Source organism: Pan paniscus, chromosome 4 (assembly GCF_029289425.2).
Source record: "Pan paniscus chromosome 4, NHGRI_mPanPan1-v2.0_pri, whole genome shotgun sequence".
NCBI classification, from domain to species: domain Eukaryota; kingdom Metazoa; phylum Chordata; class Mammalia; order Primates; family Hominidae; genus Pan; species Pan paniscus.
The window spans coordinates 171236873-171252831 of record NC_073253.2 but is presented as its reverse complement, the minus strand read 5'-3'; positions in this window follow the sequence as shown (position 1 = coordinate 171252831).

The following is a 15959-nucleotide window of genomic DNA, read 5'->3' as shown; positions in this document are numbered from 1 at the left end:
CTGTGTACCTATCCCGGGCAATCAGAAGCAGCAATTTGCAGTCAGGACATAGAACCCTGATAAAGCGGAGGCAAGGTTCTGTTGCCAAATGTGGTTCCAGCCATCTGCCCTAGAAACACAGATTACTTTCTCTACACTTGTTGGCCATGAGCCTGGGGCTGGGTAGCCACTGTTACGCTGAAGCCTGAAGTTGGTCCACATTAACTGCACTTTACCAGCTAAGCTTTTTCCCTGGTAGCTGGAAGTGTTCAAAGAGACCTCAGAGTTCTAACAGTTACTCCAGAGAGTCTTTTTTCAGTACACTATGGTTGTTGACTAGGTGGAGACACACATTTCTGGCACTTTCTACTTTGCCATCTTTCCTAATGTCACTTCTTGTTATCTTTTCATTTCTAACGTTATAGGCAAATAATCAGAATTTGGTTTGGAAAATCTAACTAATTTAAATGTTTAAGGTTATCTATATAATATATATATTTCATGGATCTAAGAAGATGAACTAAATGCGTTTTTGAGGGGTTTTAGCTTTACATGGTTTTAGTTCAGCATTTTATATGATTCCATTTTCTCTTTTTTAGCATATGAGACATAATTCTTTGTTCCCACTTTTTTAGTGGTTGCTCTAGTATTTGCAACATACATCAATAATTAATCCATGCTCACTTTCAAATGACATTATCCTGCTTCCACAGTAGTTTGAGTACCTCATAGTAACAAAAGATTTCTAATTCCTAAGCGTAATGTGCTTAATATAACTGTGTTTTTCACCTTTTTCTAAATTGTAACTTTCTCTTGCTAGCTGGACACCATATATTAAGTAAAAAGAACGGCTTTCAACATGTTGCGGTAAGACGTTGGAGAGGGGAAGCATTCCACAGTTCTGGAATGTGGTCTCAGTCTTTCAGTGAGCCTGTGCCTTTGGACTGTGCACTTCACAAGTGTGTCTCGGTCTTTCTCCCTCTCAGGTTGAACAGGGTGGCTAGAGGGAACTGGAGTTGGGTATTTCCCTTCCTCTAGGCTAGTTAGGCTCAGCTAAAACCCCAGCAGGTTAGGCTCTGGTTAATCAGTTTTCCTGAGGACTGACCTAATTAAGAACAAAGTGCCATGTCATATTTCAAAGTGGCCCCTTTCCCCCTCCCTGCTGGAAGTCCAGAGGGATTTTTCTCCAATATTTGCTGTGAGAACCTGGTCATGTTCCTGGAGATAAAACTCACAAAAGCATAGGGGCCCACCTATGACTGGGCCCCCTGGAGTTTTTTGTTTTGTTTTGTTTTGTGTTTTTTAGTAGAGACAGGGTTTCACCGTGTTAGCCAGGGTGGTCTCGATCTCCTGACCTCGTGATCTGCCCGCCTCGGCCTCCCAAAGTGCTGGGATTACAGGCGTGAGCCACCGCGCCCGGCCTGGAGTTTTTAAGCCTCAGACTTTTCCACACTGAGCATGCAGCAGTTCCTCGATTGCATTTCTGGCTTTCCTACGCTGGCTGTGGCTACTGTGGGGGCCTCTGCTTGGGAGTTTATGCTCCCATATGTTATCATTCTCTGCATTCATCTATCTCTCTCTCTCCAGCTTTGGAGGCAGTGGTTTGTGCTGTGACTTCACTTCTCTCAGAGATCTCAGAAGAATTGTTGACTTGTCAGTTTGTTCATCTTTTTACTTGTTGTTGGGATGGAGTGTTGACTTCCAAGCTCTTGATGTGCAGAACTGGAAGCTAGAAGTTACAACTGCATTTTTCATTCAAGATTATTTCAAGTTGCTTTGCGGGCGAGACAGCTGGTTTTTCACATTGTGCTTCTTTTTCATCTTTGCAAGTGTTGTATATGAAAAGTAGTTGCCTAGTTTTACATGGTGTTTCTTTGTCATCTTTGTCCTTTTTCTATTGGGGTATTCATATCTTAACTATTAGTTCTGTGAGGTTTCTATGTTATGGAAATATATTGATCTTTATGCATTTCAGCCTTTAATGTATGTCAGTTTCCTAGGCTTGCCAGAACAAATTACCACAGTCATGCTGGCCTAAAACAACAGAAATTTATTCCCTCAGTTTTCTGGAAGCCAAAAGTTTGAAATCAAGGTATTGACAGGGTGGTGCTCCCTCCAAAGGCTCTAGAGGAAAATCCCACCAGCTGTCTCAGCTTCTGGTGGCTCCTGACATTCCTTGGCTTGTAGCAGCATCATTCCATTCTTGTCTTTCTGTTCACTTGGCCTTGATGTCTCTGTCTGAAAATTTTCCTTCTTTTCTCTGATGAGGACATTGGTCATTGTGCTTAAGATCCACCCCAAATCCAGGAAGACCTCATCTGAAGATTCTTAAGTAAATTGCATCTGCAAACACCTTGTTCTAGAATAATAATATGACAATTGATAGTTACCAGGCTCAGGACTTGAATGTATCTTTTTGGAGGGACACAGTTCAGACCATTAGAGTATTATACTTAGATGTTATCTACTGAAGACTATAAGCTAATTAATTTGTATATTCTTCTAATACTTTCACATCTCAATCTTTACGTCAGCATGCTTTATTTAGCATTTTAATGTTGTAACTTCCGGAAGCTGAGCCTTATCAGGCCGTTCCCTTTCTTGCTCATCTTACAGCAGAAGGGACTGCTGTTAATAGGTTTTATTGGTCCTTGAGACCATGGTGACAGCCAAATGTCCACAAACAGTATTGAAGACATCTGAGCCCCTTTTCAGCAGTTATAATTTTAGGAGAGACTAAGACGTGCCACTTGGAAAGATGTGATGGAGAGCGTAATTTTAAGGCACTGGCTAAATTTGCTGTGTCTGCTACAAATTTTATTGGACTCCTCAGGGGCATTTGTAGTATCCACTATTTTACTCCTACGAAGAGACACTAATATCTGTGTTTTCAGGGGCCGTTACTCGTATTAACTTTAGGAGGTTGGTCACACTAATGGGCTGACCACCCTTGTAGAGACATTGGTGGGTAATGATAAAAGTTAAGCTGACATTTCTATCATTCTCTCATGAAACGGATACACAAGACCCACTTTGGTATCTGAACCTGTTGATGTCTGGGGCCCAGGGGTTGGGAGCCCTGATGTAATGGAACCTGAGGCCACTTTCAGCATCTGAATCCGTAGATGTGTGTGTTTTCCATGACCACATCATAGCTTTTGGTTTGGTCAGCTGCTTATGTTTGGTTCACATGTAGTCTGGAATACAGTCAAGAGTGTATATTGTTCCTGAAAATAATACAACTTTTATATCAACTATATAATTTTCCCATAAATTTTAGTATGAGTTATGAAACATAAAACTTACTATTGCTCTGTTACTGATTCTCTCTTAAAGGAAAATGCAAGAAAGTATGTTCCGGTGAAGACCCTTAGCTCTGTTCATTTTCATGATGCAAATGCCCACAAAGGTGGTTTTGACCTGACTGACCCTGTGCGAGGAGGCACAGTCTCCTCACCAGCATAAGCACGTGGCATCAGATGCGGAGACAGTTTTGGACATGGATGGATGTTTACACACTGAGACTCCTTCAGTGTCCCTTCAAGAAAATGTGGACACAGTGTCTCTGAAGCCTGTTAGTGACCATAGAATTAATTTCACTAATACCTTTCGGTCACCGACTCCTGAAAAGAGAACATGTGAATATCATGAGTCCGTTGAAAAAAGACAGTAAGTGGGCTTGAAAAAACAGAATAAAAGAAACACAAGTTTTCATTTTGATCAAGGTTAAAAGGATGCCGTTAAGGAACAGCTGCCTTCCACCTGAATGAGCCACTAGATGCTAAAACACTTTTGCTTGTCTGTAAACATGTGACTACAATTAGGTTTATATTTCTTTGAAGAAACTGTATTGTGTTATCTAAATTTGTAACGTCACATTTGAGAGACTCAGTGATTAAAAACAGCTATTTTCACTGTAGTTAAATATGCCTTTGATTCTGATTTTCAAACAAAAAGAAAACGTACTTTTAGTAAAAATGTGTCTCAGAGGAACACTATTACAGTTTTTCCGCTTTTATTAAGTGGTTCTCTGCTCACTCCCTTTTTCCCCACCAGAATTGCGGAGGACTCAGGTATTCCTATTAACAGGTAAGTTATTCCTTACCTAACCTCTTTTAAGATACACAAGCGCATAGATTCCAAGTACAAACCTTTCAAAGTAGGAAAATGTCCTTCTCAATATATTCCCGTGTTCTCATGGCTTCGATACCCAGGGAATCTTATTTAAATTGGTTCACTGGAGGCAGTACCTACAGGGTGTTTATAAGAAACATGAAAAATATGTCGCTAGTTATCAGGGATGCAATTTTTCAACAAGTTCTTTGATTTGCTTCATGTCCTTTCACTTACATCTAACTTGATGAAGAAATCCAAGAACATCTAAAACGAATCATGCCCAAATTGAAAGGCCGTATTTGTCCTATCCGAACTCACATTTACGTTGCAGTAGTTCTGTTGCACTTTCATACTGTACTAGGATGTTAACATCATATTCTTCCTCACTTTTGACTGAGGCTTTTAGATAGATTCCAACCACTTCCAATAGGTGCTAACCACTCCCAAATTCCAAGCTTGTGGTATAAACTTTAAAAGTACATTTAGGTTTTCTCCCGAGTTCCTGACACAGAGCTTCACAAACCCTAGGAATTTCCTGAATAAGAGTGTCTTTCGTTACTCATACAAACCCCTTTGGACCATACCTGAATTTATGCCAGCAAGATGGCTCATGGATGTGGGGCGGGGAGACGGGCTGGATGGCTTCAGGATAAAGGCTTTTTGCCAGAAAAACCAATCATGTAATTCGGGGGTTGGAATTTTCACCGTCCCAATCTCTGGGGAGAGGAAGGGGGCTAGAATTGAGCCCAGTCACATGGCCAATGATTTAAGCAATTACACCTATAAAATGAAACCTAGATAAAAACTCAGCAATAAGGCTTGGAGAGCTTCCTGGTTGGTGAATCTATTGATGTGCTAGACAGACAGACCAGTTGGAGAGGGCACAGAAGCTCTGTACCCTGGACCCCTCCAGACCTTACTGCCCTGAGTATCTCTTCACCTGGCTCTTCATTTGTATCCTTTATAACAAACTGTCATTGTAACTATAAAAAAAGAGAAACAGATATTTGTACATTTTGGATAGGGTGTATATTCATGTGGGCTGTGTCAATCTTTTAGGTTGGAATATTTAAGTGTTTTATAGTTCAGACAAAATTTCAAATATACTAGTATAGGGAGAATTGCTCAGAAATCATACCTTTCATCAGAGTTCTAGTGGAAATGTACCTTTCTATGTCTTAGCATTTTTTTCTTTATTTCTCAGTCTCAATTATTGACTTGTTTTCATGAGCACAGCTGGCTTGTCTGCCATAAAAGAGATATTTTCATTTGGGGAAATGGATTTTTCTTTTTCCAACACATTTTGGGCAGATTTCAGTGCTGTTGGTAATTAAGGCAGTCATCTAGATAAAACAATTATGTGAGAATGTCGTATCATTTTAGTTGTTACATGTGTCAATGGATAGTTTTGGAATTCTGTTTTTTAGAAATGAATCTCACACAGAATGTGGTCTATGAAAATGAAGAGGGCAGAGGGGTCATGGACCTTGCCTGTCACACATCTTTTACGAGCAAACAAAATGTGATGAGATGACTGAAGACTTGAGATCTGGTTGTAAGTATATGATGAGCACATTTGTTGTATGGTTTTCATTGTTTCTGATGGTGTTTCTGAGGTTGCCCTACTCAGCCACATCAGATCCCTTTGGGACTATCATTGTATTCTGGAAGCTCTTCAGTTACTTTCATAGGAACCAAGGTTTGAGTGAGCTGGTCTTCATCACGGCAGAAGCCGAACCATTTGTTGAAGCAAAGCCAATGAGTGAGAAGAGCAGTCTTCTACTTCTGTGTAGACCCCATAGTATTGCAGGGCTGGAAGGGACTTTAGGCTTTGCTTGTCCACCTTAAAAATTCTGTCCTGAGCGAAAGAAATGTTCTGGTAAATGAGTCATTATAAACAGCAGCCCATTTTAGAGTAAAGGCTAAGAAGTGTGATAGAAGTGATGGAAGAAAAGTGACAGAAAAGATAAATGAAACCTGAAGGGATAAGAGCATGAAAGGAAGCAGTTAGGCTGCTGATCAGCATAATCTCGACAGTGAAAGTACAACCTGTCTGAGGTCTGCAGAACGGCGGGTCATGGCGTTTTGAGCTTTCGCCTGTGAAGATGCTGTGCCACCAACCGCAGGGCCTGGGCTCCTCTATAACTGGAAGGAGCCACGGTGCTCCCTGGCCTGCCAAGCCCAGCCTTATTGTGAATAGGCTCAGAAGGGGCCATAGGAGAAATTATTCTACCAACCACTTGTACTAGGCTCTCCCAAATGTCCAGTGCTGTGGAATGACCGCGATAAGTCATGCGTTATTAGAGCCACATGCGTTTAGACACAGGAAAGGGACGGGTCCACGTGAGAGTTACCATCTTTGGCTCTTCAAGCACAGGCAGCAGCAGGGACAGAGGAAGGGCGGGGCCCTGCGAGCCGGCTGCGCCTCCAACCCCCACTCTGCCTCGTGACTAATGTATTTAGATTTTCATTATAAAGTTTACACAAGTCCCTCACATTTTCAAAAACTTACTTGACTCTGGTCCTTTATGTAAATTTCAGATATGACTGGTGTATACCTCCTGTTTATTTTCCTCATATTCTATGTTTTACAAAGCGACAAACATAAATTTTCTAATAGCCTGCATTTCCCGTTGCAAAATAACTCCTTTGTGTAGACCACATCTAATTCAGAAAGATAACCCGTGTAGATTCCTTTATTACATTACCCGAGTTTATACCAGCATGACTTGAATTTGTTGTATTCAGTTTATCTGATTATTTTTAAAATTTTGTCACACTCAGAGTGATACCACCGATGAGATGAGCACCACAGGTATTCAAGCCAGCCCAGCCCCGTCCGAGGAATAGGCTGTGGAAAAATTGAGAGAATTTCCATTTCAGAATATAGGAAAAGGAACATAAAGGAACATTACCATCTATGATCCCAAACGACTGATATGAAAAAATGACTGCAACTACTTCTCTGAGTAGCAAGCCTAAAGATGTAAAACCTAACCTTAGATCAAGTGAAGATCCTTCCTCCAAAAGTGGAGATCTGTTGGAACCCAGTGAGGTGGATTGGATGTCAGACCTCAAGAAAGTGGACCAGATCGGGCTGGCTCTCCTGAGCAAGTCAGGTCTGAGTCGTCAGACAGGGTCAGCTGCTCACACCTCCCTGTGTCCTGCCAGGAGACTGTAGATGATGATAAAAAATCATCACTAAAGCTACGTCAACTGCAAGTTGTGAGCTCAGAGGCCGGGACCTGTTCCCAGCGGAACCATTCATGGCTCTGCAGCTGAGACGCAGAACATGGGGCTGCGGTGCCTGCACTCTTGATGTCACCCCTCCCAGCACAGCTTCCTTCAGCCAGAGGTATTGAAGAACACTCCCTTCAGCTGGAAGTGTCGCCCTGCCTCAGTGCCAGGCTGGCAGGGCCATAGCCTGTGGCTTCTCAGGAGGCCATCCCTATCCAGCTGTCACGGGAGAGCATGTGCAGAACTCTGTGGCTGTGGAATTTGGGACCAAATACCGGCTCTGGATGGATGGGCACCTCTTCCATCTGCGACCCATATTCTGATGCCTCACATCGGAACCTGCTAAGCACAGCGAAGCCTTTTCCTGTGCATTCTATTGGTAGAAACTGGAAAGAAACCACGAGATTCAGGAATGACATCAGTACTGGGTGAGATGCTTTTGCTGTGTTACTGTTGTTGTTATTTCCTAGTTGAATTTTTTCAAATGACCCCACAAAGCTCGTTTGTTTCAAGGAGTTACTGGTTGGCCTTAATTTCTTGTAAGTTTTGTGCTTTGTCCTAAACTAAGACCACCACAGTATATTTCTGTGCAAGGTTCCTGAAGATGGCTTAGAACACACTTAGCACCTATACAGGTGACAGGCTGCCTGCGGCTTTGTCTTCCTTACCTCTCTTTTGCTCTGTTGTTGCAGTTTTGTGATTATTTCAGCTAGGAAATGTCCAGTTTAGAGTTGAATCCTGGAGTGAGCGAGTGCTTCCAGCTTGTGAGTCTCTGGGTGTCTGTGGTGGAGAGGCAGGACTCAGGTGCGTCCGTGAGGCAGCTTCTCTCTTGCTGATGGTCATGTGCCCCCATAGCTGGGCTCGTTGCTTTTCCTGACATGGTACACATGCTACTGGGGTGCTGTCTTCTCTGCCCTCCAGAGCAGCTGCGTGAGGATGGGGCAAAGATGGGTGGTAGTATTAGAATCGGCTGGGCTTTACATCTGGAAAGTCAGAGCCTCTATGGTTTTCTTTGAGGTTAAGCGGTGGCTTACGATCTGTGAGAGAAAAAAGGAAGACATGACAGTAACATGAAATAATTCAGTGCCTATAATGGTGAGTGTGATCTAATCTTCATTGCTTTTCCTGGACTGGATGGAAGCAGGAAGAAAATGTTGGCAGGCCTCTGCTGAGGCTCAGGCAGTGGCAGGGAGTCCTGCATCTGGAGTGCTTTGAACTGTGGCTCTGAGCTACAACCAGGCCGTCCCGTAGACTCATTGCCATTGAACCAATTGACCTATTAGTCAGGGGTCTGGTGTCACTGGCATCGTTGACTGTGCCTTATTCTCACCGGGGAGTATCTGCCTGAGGAGTGGAAGCTTCCTTCTGCCTGCGGTGTTGGGATGGCTTCCCAGACCCACCTTCATGTCCTCAATGCAGCCGACCCCTGGCTTCAAGTCAGCATCGGGGTCCTGAGATCATTGTCAGTGGGGAAAAGACAGCTTTCTAGGGCGCTCTCCGTTGATGTAACAGTTGCACTGGGAGTCAGTGCTGGATTTCTCCTTTCTCGGGGCCAGGCTCTCCCACCCCTTTCCCCTCACACTGGCATTGCCCTGGAATCTTCTCCTCAGGCCCCATTTTGTTGTAGTGCTTATAATGTACAGTGAAATCTGAATGTTTTGTTTTTTTCTGTCATTATTTATATTTCATTGTTACTTATTTATAAAATTATACAAATTTGTTTGTAGCACTATTACTACAATCACTGAAAGCTCAGAGGTCCTGGTCGCTCTACTTGTTAATTTTGTAAAATGGGACTGAATATAAGTTACTGTCATTTATCAAAAGAGAGAAGGAGAGAACCAAGTTAACCTTGGGGCTATGCCTTCATTTGGTAACGGGAGTCTTTTTGACCAACTTATCTGATGACTTTCTTACGTAAGATTTTGAAATAGCTGGAAATGCAGTTTTAACATGAACTCTGATGGCAAGGGTCTCTCACCTGCTCAGTTGTAGCTGCTGTAACTCTAGACTCCACACCTCCTTTCCTGGTTACAAGGACCATTTGAATGGCAGGGAGTGGGGAGGGGAATAGGGTCAGCAGCTCCTGTTTTTCAGTGTCCCGGTTTTGTGATTGCTACTTGCAAACTAGCATTGGTGGATGGGTTTAGTCTTCCCGCGTGCCTCTTAGTGACCCTTGTTTACCTGGTAAAATAAGATGCCCTCCCCCTCCCCTTTCCTGGCTTTTCCCCTCTGCTTTCAGATCCTCGGCTTAGGTGAAAAGCAGGTGATTGAAGGAAAGGGTTGAGGGTGAAAGGTGGGCTGTGAAGACTTTTTAGGGACACCCAGGAGTCTGTGAATGAAGTGGTGCTGTCTTTGGCAGTGGGGAGTAGAAGAGAAGATCCCCATTGAGAGAGACAAGGGAGAGGTGGCCAGAGTTGTGTCATCACAGTCGGGGTGGGGTGGAGCTGTGGGACCTCAGCGATTAGCCTGTCTGTCCCCACCACGCTGTGTATTGATGTTTCTCATTCACCTTTTCTTTTTTTTCCCAGAAACTACTAGTTCACTTTGTCAGCTGTTAAGATATATTTCTTCGTTTCTTCTCCAGGCCCATGAATTCTGGGCCCTCAAATCATAAGTGAACATCAGCTTACGGTCAGAGCTCTCTTGTCAAGAATACTGAGCTTCCTTGCGTGACCCCTGGTTAAAGCACACTCTGCTCTGAGGCACACGTGGCGTATCCCCCTGCCTGGGTTACGGAATTCTTTTGTGTGCTCAGTCAGCGGTTAGGGCCTTACAGAAGAAAAGAGTCCCGCCTGCAGCAGCGGGAATGCCTGTGCCTGGACTGCTTGCCCGCAGCTTCCCTGGGCTGGCTCCTGGGAATTCCCAGACTTCTTCTAAACAGTGTTCCGGTAGCACCACGGCTGCTCCCACCCCCTGTGCAGATGGCATTGTGATCGTCTCTCTCCCTGTCTATATCCTTCTCTGGAGCATAAGCTCTAAGGGTGGGAATATGGTATCCTCAGCACCTCGCTCTGTCTTTTGGACAAATAAAATAAGTAGAAAATCGTTACCAAAATAATTAGATCAAGGACCTTCAATTTGGATTGCTTTCTCTGCTAGGATCTGGAAAATATTTGTGCAGCCATTTGGGCCTCAGTGTGAAGTGGTGTTAAAAGGTGAAGTCCATTCTAGCTAGCATTTGGCTACCTCTGCCACTCTCCCTGTTACTGTGGGGAGTCCGGTTATGAAGGTGATAACTTGTAAACGAGTCTTTGTCCTACTTGGCAGCTTTCTCCCCAGCCCCCATTTCCCCCTTCATGGTCAGAGTGTGGGATGGAGACAGATGGGTTGGTTCCGTCATCTAGGATGTTCAGCTGATGTTGGTGTCTCCTGTGAGCTTAGCAGGACTCTTCTGGCAGGTGCAGAGCTCTTACATGTACTTAGCTCGGGTTTAATTTCTCTGTAGTTCAAATCTTCTGAATCATTACTCATATTTTTGTTTGCTTAGCCTTTCAGCTTCTGAGAGATGGTTGTAGATCTGAAATTTCTCCTACAAGGAGAATTAAACATCCTATCATTTTTTTTGTGGGTGTCACACAGCTATATTGTTACATATGTTTAGGTTTAGGATTGTTTTGCCTTCTGTGTGGAATGATTCATTTTTAAGTAATTCTTGGTCAGACATAGCGACCCATAGCGACGTAATTCCAGCACTTACGGAGGCCAGGAGCTTTAGACTAGCCTGAGCAACCCAGTGAGACTCTGTCTCTAAAAAAACGTTTGAAAAATCAGCCAGGCGTGGTGGCCCAGGAGGTCCAGGCTGCAGTGAGCTAGCATTGTGCTGCTGCGCTCCAGCACTGGCGACAGAGCAAGGGTCTGACCCTAAACAAACTTTAAAAGTAATAAAATAAAGAAATAGGCCGGGCGCGGCAGCTCACGCCTGTAATCCCGGCACTTTGGGAGGCCGAGGCGGGTGGATCACGATGTCAGGAGATTGAGACCATCCTGGCTAACATGGTGAAACCCCGTCTCTACTAAAAATACCCCAAATTAGCCAGGCACGGTGGTGGGTGCCTGTAGTCCCAGCTACTCGGGAGGCTGAGGCAGGAGAATGGCGTGAACCCGGGAGGCAGAGCTTGCAGTGAGCCGAGATCGCGCCACTGCACTCCAGCCTGGGTGACAGAGCGAGACCCCGTCTCAAAAAATAAATAAATAAAATAAAGAAATAAAAATTCTCTTTATCCCTTTTGTCTTAGAGCCAATTTTGTCTGGTGTTAATATTGTGCATCATCTTTCTTTTCTTTTTTTCTTTTTTTTTGAGACAGAGTTTCCTCTTGTTGCCCAGGATGGAGTGCAATGGCACAATCTCACTCACTACAACCTCCACCTCCCGGGTTCAAGAGAGTCTCCTGCCTCAGCCTCACAAGTAGCTGGGATTACAGGCGTGTGCCACCACGCCCGGCTAATTTTGTATTTTTATTAGAAACGGGGTTTCACCATGTTGGTCAGGCTGGTCTCGAACTCCTGACATCAAGTGATCCACCTGCCTGAGCCTCCCAAAGTGCTGGGATTACAGGCGTGAGCCACTGCGCCCGGCCCATCTGTTATTTTCTTTATGAGTTTCCTTGTGTATCTATTTCCATCATTTTGTTTGCAGTCTTTAACATCTACTTTAGTTGACTATACCTTAAAAATTTAGCCAAAATTTTTCCTTTTGTTTCTTCCTTCCTTTTCTGCCTCCTCTTGGATTATATTTTCCTTTGTCCTTCCTTTGCATTACTTTGGACATTATGTGTTTCTATTTCTGCGCACTTCATATTGCTTACTCAAATCTAAAGTGAATCAAGAGCTCTGTTCTATTTTCAAACAACACAGTCAGCTTTCTTCATTTAAATGCTCATCTTTTCCTTCCATATTACCTTTGACCAATATTTTAGTTCTAAATGGCTTTTGAAACCCCAACATTAAAAAAGTTTTACAATAGCAAAGACTTGGAACCAACCTAAATGTCCAACAACAATAGACTGGATTGAGAAAATGTGGCACATACACACCATGGAATACTATGCAGCCATAAAAAATGATGAGTTCATGTCCTTTGTAGGGACATGGATGAAACTGGAAACCATCATTCTCAGCAAACTATCGCAAGGACAAAAAACCAAACACCGCATGTTCTCACTCATAGGTGGGAATTGAAACAATGAGAACACATGGACACAGGAAGGGGAACATCACACACTGGGGACTGTTGTGGGGTGGGGGGAGGGGGGAGGGGGGAGGGATAGCATTAGGAGATATACCTAATGCTAAATGACAAGTTAATGGGTGCAGCACACCAACGTGGCACATGTATACATATGTAACAAACCTGCATGTTGTGCACATGTACCCTAGAACTTAAAGTATAATAATAAAATAAAAAATAAAAAAATAAAAAAGTCTATTAAAACAATTTTACAGATTGATCGAGCTATTTATACTTGTTCATGCTCAGCATCGCTTCATGAATCTTCTGCTTTTTCCTCTGTTGTAGACTTTATGATCTGTATTTGAAACGAATCGTTGTGTAGTTGATTTCAGATTTCTGTTTCTTGAGGCACTAATGTTTCCACCAGTTACTTTTGTTGAATCTTCCTGACTTTCTTTGAGTGGATTCCATTTTTTTGGTATTTAAAAATGTTTCATGCAAGTTCACATTGATTGAGGCTGCTTTTCTGCTTTAGGAATCCCATGTGTCCTGCTTTTTGGAAATGTCCCTAGAGGATACTTTGCAGAAATGCTGGAGGCACTGAAAGCCTTCGTGATTTTTAGCCTGGGGCTCCCATGCCTGGTGGGGCCTTGGCCCAGGCCTTCATGTTCCTGTTAACAACCTTCGATGCCACCCACCTCTGGACAGGTTCCTTGTTATCCCCACAGACATGCGATCAGACTTTTTTTCAGTTTTCTTTTTATTTCTAGAAAGAATGCTTCTTTGACTTTCTGGGCTTTATGTATAGAATTCAAATTTCATTTTAGCCTCTCCCTGTCCACAACAAGAAGTCACACCACAACAAGCTTGAAGTCACATCGATTGTTCTCTGGAAGCTATTAAAGCTTTACCTCCTTGAGGGTCAATCTGGACCCCAGACTTTTCTAAGCCACCATGGAAGTCAGCTCCCTCTTGCCAGGCGGCCTTTGATTTCCCTTTATTTTATGGTTGTATAAGGCAAAGCAAAACGTGTGTGTGTTAAATATATCCAGCCCTGTATATCTATGGGTCCTGCATCCTCACATTCTACCAAGCTTGAATCAAAAATATCCACATCCCCTCATAAAAAAGCTGGTTGCATTTGTACTGAACATGTACAAGCATTTCTTCCTTGTTACTGTTCTCTACACGATAATGTATAACAACTATTTACGTAGCATTTACACTCTATTAAGCATTGTGAATAATCTAGGAATGATTTGAAATATGAAGGAGAATGTGCCTAGGCTGCAGGCAGGTACTGTGCCATTTCATGTCAGGGACTTGCCCAGATTGTGGTATCCAGTGGCGTTCCCATGTCTTCAAATATTTCCATATGTGGGGGTCTCAGGGTCTCAGTTACGTTGGTCACCCCTGATTAAGGAAGTCAGTTCTTCATGATGATAGGCACTTTTTGGAAGCTTTAAATACGTCTATTTTGATATATTTTAAACATTTTTAAATAAAATCGGAAAATGCGAAGATACTAGTGGTATTTTTGAAAAGAATGGAGAAGTCATTATTCTAAGAGTAGGACTCATTGTTAAAACTTTCTAATAATAGAGGGGAGGTCTATGTAATTTATACAATTGTCACTTCATCTCAAGATTCAATAGCCTTTTCCAGGAGGCAGCAGCTTAATTCTCTGGTCCATTTGGGTATATAGATGACCTCAAAAAAAGAATTTAACATTTATCTTTGTAGAAAATAAGCAATTGGAAAGTTCTCCTTAATCCTGACTCTTAATTTATGGCTAGAAATGGCATTGATATGAACATAAGGAGTGCTGTTTATTAATATATTGCTTTTCATAAATCAGTTCCTTTTTTGTAATTAGGTAGAGACAGAACAGAAAGCCATTCTTGATTTTGGTGACTGGAGTTGTGGAGGCTGGAAGTCTCTGCCAATAAAAGCACTGAACCGGACACACACCACTTACCAATCAAGTTGATTCTCAATGTTGTGAGTATGAATGTACAGGAAAAAATGCTGTTCACGGAATACATTCTATGAACTGAACTATTTTTGTTAAAGATTTTGTTAACACAGTTCATGTTCTTATTGCTATTGGCTTTACTGACACTGAGTCTTCTCTTTCGGAACAGAGCACCGTGGCCTGGCAAGATCGGACGTTTTCCGAGGAACCCGGCTGAGCTCCTGTGAGAGCTGCTCCCTGCACTGATGTGGTCCCTTGGCTGGCAGGCTGCTCTGTGATCAACCAGGTGACACCTGCCTGTTATGAGGGACAGGTAGGAGAGGATGGGCTTTCCATCAAAACAAACAAAAAAAAGTAAGTTTTTCAAACTCCTTTTCTTTCATTCAGATTTCCTCTTAATACTAGTATATATTAATTTTTAAATTTTTATTTCATAAGGTCCAGAATTTCTGATAATATCACTTCTTTTCCAGAGTCCCAAGAAGGAACTCGGCTCTTCAGGTATGATGTTTATGTTTTCTGGGAATTGCTTTTCTGTGTATCTAAATAGACTACAAATTTGAGACTGATTTCCTCTGGCAGTACATGTGAATACTTCCAGTCATCTGTCAAGTATCTTCTGTTGTTCTGACAATGAGGCAGATGCCTGCTGTTTTGGGTCAAACCTAGGTGAATGTGCATGACCACAGCAAGTACCACTGAGGACCTATTGGGATATTTTCTCTAAATTGATCTCATTTACTAGTTGGATGTGCTCTTGCTTTCTCTGCTTCTCCACTCATTTCCAGTCCTATTTTAATTCTTTAAAAAATCTTCTTGCCTACATTTTTCTGTGGCCCCTAAGGACATTGTGTTGGACTGCTGATGGCGTGTACAATTCAATAAGTGTCTGGTCTCTGAACTAAAAGAACAACCCTTTTGAATTTTAGAGATTCAGGACTCAGGAGAAGACTTCGTGGTGAGAGTTGACGTAGAAGTTGACAGCCCAAACCCCACACCAGTTCTTAGAAGTATTGATCTCCAAGAAAGAGCAGAAAGAGCTACAACTCCTGCTCCCAGGGACTTACAGGTACCCTCAGTCCTCCCCTCTGCCTTCATTGTCTTGCATTCGGACTGATGTCGCTTTCATGGTGACAGATTGTTGAAAGGTTTGTCTCACTCCATCTTCTAGATGATGCATTTGGTGGCCGTCGTGGCTCCATCCACAAAACAGACCTTACCTCTGAGAAACACTGGGAAAGTTGTAGTTTATTTAGATATCAACCTATGAATTATTGTCAAAGAACCATAAAGTAGTCTTTCCTGAGACTGTGAGGGTTCCCTGCCTTCTGAGGGTCCCGGTGCTGCCTGCCCCTTCAGGGTGTCCTGAGGACCAGGTGATGGAATCACTGAGAGTTTTAAACACTGGCTGTTTCTCTAGTGTGAAGTGTATGCTATGGTGCTCTCAGTGTAGACTCCAATGTCTTGAATGTGAAAAGC